The sequence below is a fragment of the Neofelis nebulosa genome, chromosome 14, assembly GCF_028018385.1.
Source record: "Neofelis nebulosa isolate mNeoNeb1 chromosome 14, mNeoNeb1.pri, whole genome shotgun sequence".
In the NCBI taxonomy this organism is placed as follows: domain Eukaryota; kingdom Metazoa; phylum Chordata; class Mammalia; order Carnivora; family Felidae; genus Neofelis; species Neofelis nebulosa.
Window position 1 is genome coordinate 27,087,311 of NC_080795.1, and position 12,083 is coordinate 27,099,393.

Below are 12,083 nucleotides of genomic sequence, written 5' to 3' on the forward strand. Positions count from 1 at the left end.
GGAGAAAAAATTGATGAAGAAGTAAGTTGAGTTAATTGATAACAAGGAAGCCTGTATATGGAATGTTCATTGTAACTTGAGACCCCCCAATTTTTGTCTGAGAAGCTTTCCTGTGGATGATCCCATGAGTAAAACTAAAGCTGTCTATCTTCTCCGACATAAAGTATGTATAACTGGCATTTTAGGCATTTCCTAAAAGCCAGTAGGTAGTTGTCAAACTAGTCAAGAAGCCATAAAAATAAAAATAAAATCATGCTAATAATGTTATAGTTGTTTTTGCTATTATTGTGATTCTTAATATACAGTGCTATTGTTTATATGTGAATACAGTGGGGACCACTTAGATATGTAGCCTAGGGCTTAAGTCATGAAAGCTTTATGCACCACTTATGTAGGTTTCTGTGCAGTTTACTCAGGGAAAAGGGAAAATACATATTTTTCATACATTTGCAGGGGTTTCTAAGTTAGTTCAATGAGCCCCTTTTCAAATTTTCTTGCGTTCCCTTGAATTACTGATAATATTTAAGGTATTTGTATCAGATGTGTTCCTTTAAGAAACCACTCTTCACTAGGCATGGGAATAAGCATTAAAGAAACCAGCTGTTTACATAGGGTGCCAAAACTTACCACGTGGTCAGTTTTGCTAAAAATTTTAATTTTTATTATACAACAAATCATTAGTTTTAAGTATATATTGAGGAAACAGTTTGCTCAAAATAGGCAGCAAGGCACACATAGATCCTGAGGTACCCAGGATTACTGCCTCAGACTTTTCAAAAGCACATCCTTTTCAAAATAACATTGTTAGTACAGAGGCACACAGGCCAGAAAATTATCCATCATTTTACTGGTGCTAAACAAAAAAGATTCTTCTAAACTAAATTTTCAGTTTTATATAAAAATATATATATATAAAAAGACATGGCCTCTCTCACTTAAAATATAATAGAAGCATTTTTCATGACAGTGATGTTAATAGTGATGATAATTATAAGCAATATTTCCCAGTATAGATTTGTTTTCTGGCACTGGATGCTTTCTTTGAAAGTAACACCAAATATTGAGTTAAAAGAAGCCATATCAGAAAAAAGAAAAACAAAAATGAGCTTCATTAAGATGTTTAACTAAAACCTTTTATTTCTTTAACTGGAAGCATGTTGTTACTACCAGCCAGTATTCCAGTGAAGTGGACAGACGTTTTATTAAGCCTTACCTCTCATCTATTCTATTTTTGCATAAATTGGTACAATTTTTCTATGTGTGCAAGGACAGCAATGCAATCTTCCAAAGAGATAGTTTAAGTTTTTTATTTATACACTACATGGCAAGTAGGAAGATGACAGTCTCTGGAATCTATAGACTTACCTTTGCTACAAGCTAGCTATGTACCTGTCAAAGTTATAGAAGCCTTGGGTTGCATATCAAAAAAAAAAAAGTTTAATATGGTCATACCTGCTGCAAAAACTACTACTATGAAAACAAGTGGAATAACTGCTGTTAAAATATTTCAGAACAGGCAGTACGACAAAATATTACTTCTTTTTTTTTTTTTTTTTTTTTTAATTTTTTTTTTTCCCAACGGTTTTTATTTATTTTTGGGACAGAGAGAGACAGACAGAACATGAACGGGGGAGGGGCAGAGAGAGGGAGACACAGAATCGGAAACAGGCTCCAGGCTCCAAGCCATCAGCCCAGAGCCTGACGCGGGGCTCGAACTCACGGACCGCGAGATCGTGACCTGGCTGAAGTCGGACGCTTAACCGACTGCGCCACCCAGGCGCCCCTAAAAAATATTACTTCTAATTGTCCACATTAGGCTTAAATTATAGTCCATCACTATTACATATTACTATTATTTTCAAAGTACACTCAATTATTAACTGCCTAGGACTTTTAAAACAGACTAAAACTTTCTTTTGATAGCTAAATAAGTTAAGAAAAGAAGGGCTATTCCAAATAGATATCAGGTTATCAATTTACCATTTTTTCTTCCTATATTATAATTAGAGGAATTTGTTCTGAAATGGAATGGATTATAAGGCTATTCCACAAATATATGAAAATTCCAAATTTTGGGCCGGAACTATAGGTCATGAGATAAGATACAATTCAGGTTCAGTATCTTCGGAGGGATTCCACATAAAGGGAGTAAAAGCAGAATGGGGTGGGGAGGGTAGTAATTTAAATTGAAACTGTTTCAAGGATAATATTATATCACATTCTATTAGAAAATAATAGCAAGAATGGTCCCTGGGCACTAAAATTTAATTGGGCCTGCTCTAATAATGCGGGGTGTGGAAAATACACTTTAAAACTGACCTGAGTTGTTTGCTGTGGTTTTCAATGAAGAGTTTCCTTTATCTTATTGCAACAAATTTATCTTCTAGGGATATCACAGGAAAGAAATAGGCAACTCTTCAAACAAGATAAATAGAAACTTTTTAATGAAAACTTCTGTATCTCAGGTTTATAACAATACCCATTCATTTGTACATGACATCATAGCTCATGAAAAAGGACTTCAGGCAGAAGAGCCATATTCTCTTAGATAATAAATAAAAAATGTGCTGATATCTAGACTGGGAGTAACCCTCTTGACCAGAGCAGAATTGCTCCTGTATTAGCTCTATACTAACTCACAGAATGCAAATAATAAGGAATACAACCTGGTTAATTAGTTGGAATTAGATGCAGCTCCAGTGACAGAAATCCAAAATGAAAGTAAATAAAATAAAGCCACTTGTTTCATTCTTTCACATAAGCAAAATCTGGGGAATTGAGTGCTCTTATGTGTTCCAAGATTAAAAGGAATCTGGATATTATGTCATCAACATGTAGCTTTTACCTCATTGTCCAAGAAGACTCTTCAAACTCCAACATCCCAAATTTACATTCCAACTGGAGGCAAAGTTGAATGATAAGAAATTGTGCATCATTGAGGATAAAAATAGAAGCTACTGATATATACTCCCAAGACACAAAGAATAAACATTTTTGTTTTTCTTACATTCATCAATCCAGGTTAATTTAGCTGGCTGCTCTTCACTTCTGTGTCCACTAAAGAACATGGATTCCATCTTCCTTTCTTCTTCTTCATCATTTCTAGTTTTAGTTTATACAGCTGAACCTGGAACATAGACATGTCCACCTTGAAATTCACGTGAAGGGGAAAAAGTAGAACACATGAACAATTTTTCAAGTCCTACATCTAGAAGTGACACATATTAATCATTTTATTCATCTTTTGTTGGCAAGAATATCATTATATGGGTACATTTAGAAGTGGGGGGTGCCTGGGTGGCTCAGTCAGTTGAGCATCTGACTCTTGATTTCGGCTCAGGTTATGATCCCAGGGTCATGGGATCACGCCCCACAAAGGGCTCCAGGGTGAGCATGGAGACTACTTATGATTCTCTCTCTCCCTCTGCCCCTCCCCTCTCTCACATACGTGTTTTCTTTATCTCTCTAAAACAAAACAAAACAAAACAAAAGAAAATACAAACAAACAAAAAAGAAGTGATTAAGGGAGGGTAAGGCAGTATCGGCCTGAGCATCTACCTCCCAGCTACAAATTTATTATTATGGAAAAATAAAAAAAAATTTTACTTTTTATTTAGCAGTCTGCTCTATTCAAAATGGTCTATACATTCCTTTTCAAGTCACATATAACTGACACACACTAAACTTTCACTTTCTGGAACATAGTTGTATTTCTATAAAGAAATACTAAGGAACACATTATTTGAAACTTAAGCCTTTAAAAAAAGAGGACAAAGAGTTATGAGATGAGATAGGCATTATTGTGATTAGTGCATGAGGAAAAAGCAATTTAGATAAGGATGACATTAGGAATGACAAATGAAGAAATGATATAGAGAAGGGTGAGGTAAGTGAGTTGTAGCAGAGTCAGAGATGTGGCCTGGGACAAAATCATGAGGATCTTTGAGGCCACACTGAGGATGTCACATTTTATTCTGAGATGCGAAGCCCTGAGATGACCCTGAGCACAGAAGTTACTGATTTTTCTTTTGTCACAATAGGGCTAATCTAGCTGCAAAGTGACTAGTTAGGAGGATATTGCAGTAGTCCAGAAGAGGAAGGATGATGTTGGCCTTGCGATGTGGTCAGATACTGGACAAAGTCTGCTGATGGTTTGGATACGGTGGGCAAAACAATAAAAGAATTCTCAAGTACTTTGAAGCAACTGGTAGAATGGATGGAGGCACTGTGGACTGGCTAGGGAAACTGGCAAAGGATAAGCAGTGGAGACGAAACCAGGAGTTATATTTGGAACATGTTAAGTCTGAGTTGTAGATTTCTATCTGTGTTAACTTGAGCAAGTAACTATATCCCACATTTCTTACCTATAATTTGAGAATAATAATATTATCAACTTCATGGAGTTGTTATGAGGACTAAATTAGTTAAGACACGTAAACCTTTAGAACAGTGACTACAACATAATAATGGCACAATAGGGCTAAACAACAGAAAAATATAAATTCCAAAGAGAGATCATTGGGAGGGAAGTTGGGCATATGAGTCTAGATTCAGACAGGCAGTCTTGGGCTAAGGGTAGAAATGTGAGGGCTCTAGCATCTGGCTGGTGTTTAAAGCTCTAGGAGTGAGGGAGATGACTTAGGAATTGAGTGTAGATAGAAAACTAAGGAGCTCAGATGCTTAGATTGAGAAATCAATCCAGTGTTTGGAAGTGAGGAAAAATGAAGAAACCTGGATAAGGAAACTAAAAAGAAGTAACCAGTGAGGGCATAGGAGATCCCAGTGAATAGGATGTAAGACTTTGTGTTTCCAACTTGACATACAGTGGGCCCAAAGGACCAAGACTAAATTAATAAATGGAATAAAGTGATATTTTCTTAGTGTAGTGCTGAAGTTAAAGGGACTGGTATTACACAGACATAATTGGCTGTAATTGAACACATATTGACAAAATGTGACTCCACCCCTTATTTCACATTGCTTCAGAAGCATTTGTTTAAAAATGTACCTTAAAATTTTGTCAGCAATCTGTATTGAGACTACATGTTTATAGTCTCCAAAAGTCATCATGACATATGTTCACATATAGTGTTCTAGCATCACCATATTCTATAACATGTCAAAGATCACCAGAGGGGTTTCTCTCTAACATTCAGCTCTACTTCATGATCTTTCTTTTAATGTATTTAACCTTATGATTAGAAGCTCATTCCAATAATAGAGAAGGGAGAAGCAAGATTAAATATATTTATATCTGTTTTGGTCTTCTTACCTTGCCATTGCATACCTTGCAATCATTCTGGGATTCAGAACCTCTTGAATATTTAGTTCAAGGAAAAACTGAAAGCCATTATTTTCCAAAATAAAACATAGTTTGGGTTTTGATTTGAAGCGAAGGTTAAGTTGTAGCCTATCAAATCAGTTTTCTCAATATCGGGTGTTGTGCTTTAGAGGTAACAGCCATGTAGTCTAAACAATTTTACATTTTCTTGACAAAACATTTATGTCATATCATGGTAGCTTAAAGGGTCTGAGTCCAAAATGGAATGGACTAGAATTAACTAGTAACTTAGGCATGATTGGGAAATGTTATTTTCCTTCAGAAGGGCAAGAATTCAATTTAATTTTCCAGAAAAGGTAATTTAGAAGTAATACTGCAGTATCTATGTTCATGCAAATGTAAGCAAACCAAACACATGCATGACACATGCACACACACACACACACGCACACACACACACACACACACATACACACTTTTAACATATTTCTAAAAGGTGAACTAGGACAGGAAAGGACACTGTAAGAAACAGTAAGATCAGACCAGTGACATTTAATTTCCAATAGCACGTTGCCAGAGGTAGAACATAAGGATAAATATTTAAGTTACATGTAATGTTATAGACCAAGAGCTCTGTTTCTCTAATCAAAACTAGTGCAGGGATCTGCCAGTTGCTCAACCTCATGACCTAAGGTGATAGAAGATTCATAGCAAACTAAAACCAGCTGGATAGATGTGTAGAGTACACACAGCTGACTCCAAATCCTTGAATGGATGTACAAACACAAATATGCATGTGTACACTGTGCGTCTGCTTCCTGTCAACTGCCCTCATTAGGTGGGATAAAGGCTCAGGCACACGTTTAATATAATTGCTAGTAAATATGGTAACTATTTTCTTCTACTAAAGTTACAAAATTCTTTGAATTTTATATCAGGGACTAAATTTGTAATGGAAGATGATGTTTGATGGTGTTTAAATGCAGAGTATGTCACTTTATAAAGCATAGGCCTCTTTTAAGTTATTTTTTTTTTAACTTCTTGACATGTGTCACAATTTGGAATTCTTCTCTCATGGGATAAATGCCAGATTACATGGTGTAGTATTTTTATCCTCTGTACTTTCGCCGTAGAAGCATACAACATCAAAGGAGAGGCACATCACTCACATCAGCAGAAAATGGAATAGGACTATAATATGCTGGCTTTGATCTTGCCTTCTCGTAATTATCTTGGCTGCATGCATGCATTGAGAGTAAGATTTGAATTAATAAGGCCAAGAAATCTTAGAAAATGTAAGAGGTATCCCTGAATATAAACCTCACCTATCTTCAACATGATAGATTGCAGTGAGGTCTACCCAGTTGTGAGTTGTTAATTTAAAGCATTAATCGTGAAATGTTATTTTCTCTTAAAACTTGTCACTGCTATATTTAAGACAGCAACGCTGGCAATTAAGACATAATCACTTTTAAGTTCAACTCACCTCTAATAAAGAATATTTACCTGACGTTCATCTGGTTTCATGTGGGTTTTCACACCACAGGACCTAGGGTAAAAATCATTAAATGTCTTTTTTTTTTTAAGTCTTCATTGCAGTTCAGTCCACTCATTACAAATTATTAGAATATTGCCTCAGGAAAGATATTGCTTTTGATATGGAAAGTAAATCAAATCATCAACATCTACATAGGATCTATAGACAGAGTATGGGGATATTATATTCTGAGCTAGTCTCTTCATTTTCCTATTTGCTTGTTTACCAGTGTCGATTGTCATATTGGCTGAAAGGATTCTATCTTCCCCTACATGAGTAAAAGTTACCCTGTGTATTGGAGGTTAATAAGGTGGCTATGTTTCAGAAACATCAAAGGCCAACACACTCTAGAGATTAGAGAGATTTCAGCAGCAAAATATTTCTGCAATATGTGAGGATTCAATTCCCTTTGTACCTGATTAGTTACCACACATGAGAGGCGTTGCCCTCTGTCGACACCAAATAGTAGGTGTTTCACTCACATAAAGATGTCTCACAAGACATTGTGTACTGTCCTAACTAGAGACTGCTTCACCTACAGTAATTTCAAGACTGTTCTTTTAAACTTGTTAACGAATCTGTACCTGAAATAAATTAGAACCAAAGTATTCAATTTTTATGCACTAAACGCAAGTTAAATGCACATGAATAGAGCCATCAGATTGAATAACATGGAAGTCAGTCTCAGTTCCCCTCAAAACCTTATACCAAAAGAAAAGAAAAAAAAAAGATGTTCTAAATCTTAGAAAGCAGGGTTAGAAGCTATTTGTGTAGCAAACTGACAAAAGAACAAATTTCTCTGAAGAAACGTTTCTTCTCAGGATTTAAAATAGCTCCTGATTCTCTCTAATGACCCAAACTCATTTTGTAATAAATTAGGGTTGAGAAATAAAGAATTTCCTTCCAAGAAAACAGCAGCCACAACTTTCATATTTTTTCAGTGTTGTGAATTCTAGTTTGTGGTATAAGCAGTAATAAAAGCATTTGCTTCCTAAAAGTGGTGTTCGATTCTATCTAGTGACTTTCCGAGAGAGCTAAATATACAGGATACTCTTTCACTGATGCTTCTATATACTAGGCTGGGAAAGCTGAAAATAAAAAGCATTGCAGAGTTGTGATAAGGAATGATACATATTCTTGTCTCCCATTGCAGACTTCCCATATCCCTGGTTTGTGCTTTGACGTGGTGTGTTTGCCTCTGTTTGGTTATCTGTAGAGTGGGCCAGGAGCCAAACAAGAATTCAATTCCAGTGGAAAGGGAAGCTTTGTTTGTACCCCACCTCCTGAAGTGCTGACAAGCAAGAAACCAATCATTCTCCTAAGTATGTGCTAGCTTCCCATGGAGGTTTTATTTTTCACTCTGGGTAAAATGAGAAATGTTGAAAGTTTACAGACCAACAATTAGCTAACCCAAAGTAAGCATCTAGTCTTTAGTAACAGGAAAGCATCTTAAAGGAGAGGTCGATCTTGTCACCTCTGGAGTTAAAACGCTGGAGGAACTTGCTAATTTAGGGGAGAAAAAGTCTTGTGAGCAGGTGTACCACCACAATCAGAAATATTCTTAAAACAAAAGAAAGAGCACAAGTATCATTAGGTAGGCTATCTATATCCAAAGAAGGAGTAAGCCTCAGCAATCAGAGTTGGCCTCTTGTTGCAAAATTCATATGGTCTCAGTAGCTTGCGGCCCTGCCAACCAAAATTCTAAAAACTGTTTTTTTTTCCCCCTCTCCCACATCGCCCAAGTTCCTTGCAGTCTTAAGTGTTGGAGAAAAGGTCACCAGAGTTAAAGCAGTGGCTGGGAGGACTTCCCATATAAGCAAAGCCCATTCCCAGTGGCTGTTATATGTTCATTTTTCCAGCTGAGTGAAATCCAACAAGGGCAGGCTTGGATTCAGGCTCACATCAGTCCAGTCCCTTCAGCAGGGCTGGATATTAAAGTAGGGGTGATTTAGGGAGCTGTGTGTGTCGGCATCCATCAGCCAAGAAGCGCAAAATACTGCTCAGATCTGGGAAGCCCTTCAGCTTGGCCGCATGCTCTCACCACTGCCTAAGAGTATTTGAGCACAAGATTTCTTTCCTTGTGCATTGAATGATTGTGGTGCACTCTTCGAACAGAAGGAAATATAAGACATCCAGAGTGGTTTAAGAACACCAAAGCTTCCTTCTCTGGTTTTTACTTGAACATAAAGTATATTTAAAATGCCTAAAGTTATTTTATACCAGAAATGTACAGATTCCAATATCAGCACCAGATATAAAAGTAAATTATTTCAGTAATAGAACGTTGTGGTGCAAAAACTCCTCGACAAACAACAGCTCCTTCATGATCTCTAAGCCTATCAATTACATTTTATTATTTCTCTGAATTGTGGCATTGAAAAAATTTTAGTGTTAGGTTGTTTATAGCACTTGCATATTTCTTCAGAATGCCTAAAACAAAGAGACTTTCCTGCAAATGACAGACTGTAATTTCCATATTTCAACAAATCTCTTTCATTTCCTAAATAAACAACAGAAATTTCTATCTGAGGTCCCTGTGACCTGATGACTCAGCCAGTAATTCAAACTCCTAGTGCCTCATGCAAGCAACATTTTGGAGAACTGTGGATTTAAGGGTTGTGCTGGAGAAAACAGCCATTTCAGAAAGACGGTGGGTGAATTTTCATTCCCATTAAAAGTATTCCCATATAGGGCTGATATTTGACTCACTTGTTTTCTGTCAATAATTTCGGGAGAGACAGAACTGATTAGAAGCTTCAACTCCAGTATTTACATCTCTGACTTTGCCCATACATTTCACTTAAAATATAGACACCAGGGACATTCTATTCTGAGCTATGTAAGGGGAAGGGTGTGTTACTGTTTTATTATTGATGCCAACCACATGGCATAATTTCACAGGTGTAATTATTACCCTGATCCCGGGCTTTTCTATTGAATTAAATATTGCAGATTTCTGTTCCCACACCAGCTAAGGTGACTTTTTTTTGTAATTTTACCAATAATACAGTCTATCAAAATAATTAAACATAAATTCAAGGTAAAAAGAGATTGTGATTTTTTTTAAATGTTGAATCCTGACCTGAAGTGAAAAATGTTAATAAATACAAAAACATTGTTGCCTCTCCAACTGTCAGGATTATGCTACTAAAAGATGCATAATAGTCGTATTAAAATCTCAAGACATTTGTGACTTTATAAAAAAATAGAACTAGAAAGTTTGAGATCAGGAATATATATGCATGAAAACTACATACAAATATTTTATGTTTCTTAAATGAAAACAGGGAATAGTAAACTAAATAAAGAGAAGAGCTATGAGGAGTTATGCACTTTGAAATATTTACAATTAATTGTTATTTGCTAAACATTGGAAAATTTTTCAGGAATTTTTTCTACAGAATTTAAGTAGAAATCCTTATAAATCTGCTCCGGTTAATGCCTTATCTGGCAGGCTATGTGCATAATGCCAAAATGCTTCATTTACCTCATTACCTGGGATACACAGAGGTTTGTATCTTGCCTCTTTGGGCCTAATATAGTTTTTGAGAAACACCAAGTAACTAAAATATTTGATGTGAAGTAAAGGCTTTAGGTGATCCTTAGTTAACCTATACAACTCAATAGGTATTTCTCAAACACCATCAAGAGACACTAGCTTCACTTGTGATATCTTTTGCCACAACAGTCATGGACCCTCTAACTGACTGCTAGCTCATTCTATCTGAAGTCAGAATCAGTCCAAAAGCAAGGTTCTCTCTTTGTCTTCTCTGCCTCACACCTTGCGTCTAGTATAGTTGACACTTAATAAGTAAACTACATAATTAGAAAGAATACAGAAAGATCACTTTATGTAAACAACGTAAATGTATTAAGCAAAAATAAAAGTTTTTCAACCAGTGTGGATGCAATGGTGCAGTCAATAAACACAGTTAAGCAGTCAAAAAATAATAATACACACTTTCCATTTCTCTTGTATCTCAGTGTAGAAAATACTAATATGGACCTACCTGTAATGGTCAACCATACTTGTAAATGTCTCCATTCCATGCTGTTGACTTCTTACACAGACTATAAGTACTACAGATTCTCTAATGGATCTGGTTATCCACAAAGACTGAGAATATTTGTGTTAGAAAACCCTCAAGTTGGGGGCGTCTGGGTGGCTTAGTAAGTTAAGCGCCTGACTCTCAATTTTGGCTCAGGTCATGATCTTGTGGTTCTTGGGATGGAGCCCTCATCAGGCTCTGCACTGACAGCATGGAGCCTGCTTGGGATTTTCTCTCCTTCTCTCTCTGCCCCTCTCCTGCTCTTGCACTGGCTCTCTCTCTCTCTCTCTCTTTGAAAATAAATAAATAAACTTTAAAAAATAAAGAAAAGAAAACCCTCAACTTGGCCTGAAACTTGATGTCAGGCTGTGGCAAGGTTGTAGAAGCAAATGTTGTCTTCTTAATCTGAGCACTCTTTACTTTCTCTGCAAGTAAACCAGCAAGTAATTCCTAAGGAATTTTGGTAACGTTTGCCTTGATTCGGCAATGTCTTTTGTTTGGGGTGTGGGAAGCAATTTCTAAATGACCTCAATTTTTTTCAGATCACATGCCTATCATTCCTGGTCGTCTTTGTAAAGCAGATCATATGTTCCTGTGAGTCCTTTCAGATTTCAATTGCTCATTTACATATGCTCTGAGATCTATAATCTTACTAAGTCTATTGCTATTCAGTTCATAAAATATTGTTTCAGATAGAAACACTTGACCTCTAAGAAGAGTCAGTGAAAAAGATGAATGTTGTACTTGACCTTACAGTGTTTAGTGTCTAGTGAGCAACACAGAAAAGTAAACAAAAAAATCAAAACACACTATGATAAAGTCTATGTTAGGTATAATATAGGATTTCAAGGAAGCGTATCACCTAATCCAAATATGGAGGTTCAGAGATGTCTTCTTAGAGAAAGTAGAAGTCTAAATTGAAGTCTGAAGGATCAAATGAAACCTGAGGTAAGTTTGAAAGTGGACTGGCTCATTGGAGGGTGGAGCAGCTGGGCTATAAGGTAAAAAACTTGGATGATCAGGAGAGTGCTCTAAACAAAAGATTCCACATAAAGGTCCTAAGGCAGGAGGAAACAACTGCAAGGGTCAGTATGTTAGAGAGGAGACATCTGGAATCAAGTAACACAGAGTCTTGAAAGTGACATGGAAGTATTTAGACTTCAGTCTAAGAGCAACAGAGAGCTGTTGGAGGAGATTCTAGGAGAGTGGTGACAGG

General features: G+C 36.4%; 1 long non-coding RNA gene across 1 annotated transcript in view; it reads right to left on the reverse strand.

The window, feature by feature from the left end:
• The window catches only part of LOC131495102 (uncharacterized), a 175,253-nt gene extending 163,979 nt beyond the window's left edge, over positions 1–11,274 (reverse strand). The window contains exons 1-2 of the long non-coding RNA XR_009253765.1: positions 10,829–11,274; positions 3,008–3,127 (exon numbers count right to left, since the gene is read on the reverse strand). This is a non-coding gene — a long non-coding RNA (uncharacterized LOC131495102). The remainder of the gene's footprint in view (positions 1–3,007; positions 3,128–10,828) is intronic.
• Positions 11,275–12,083: the final 809 nt, after the last annotated feature.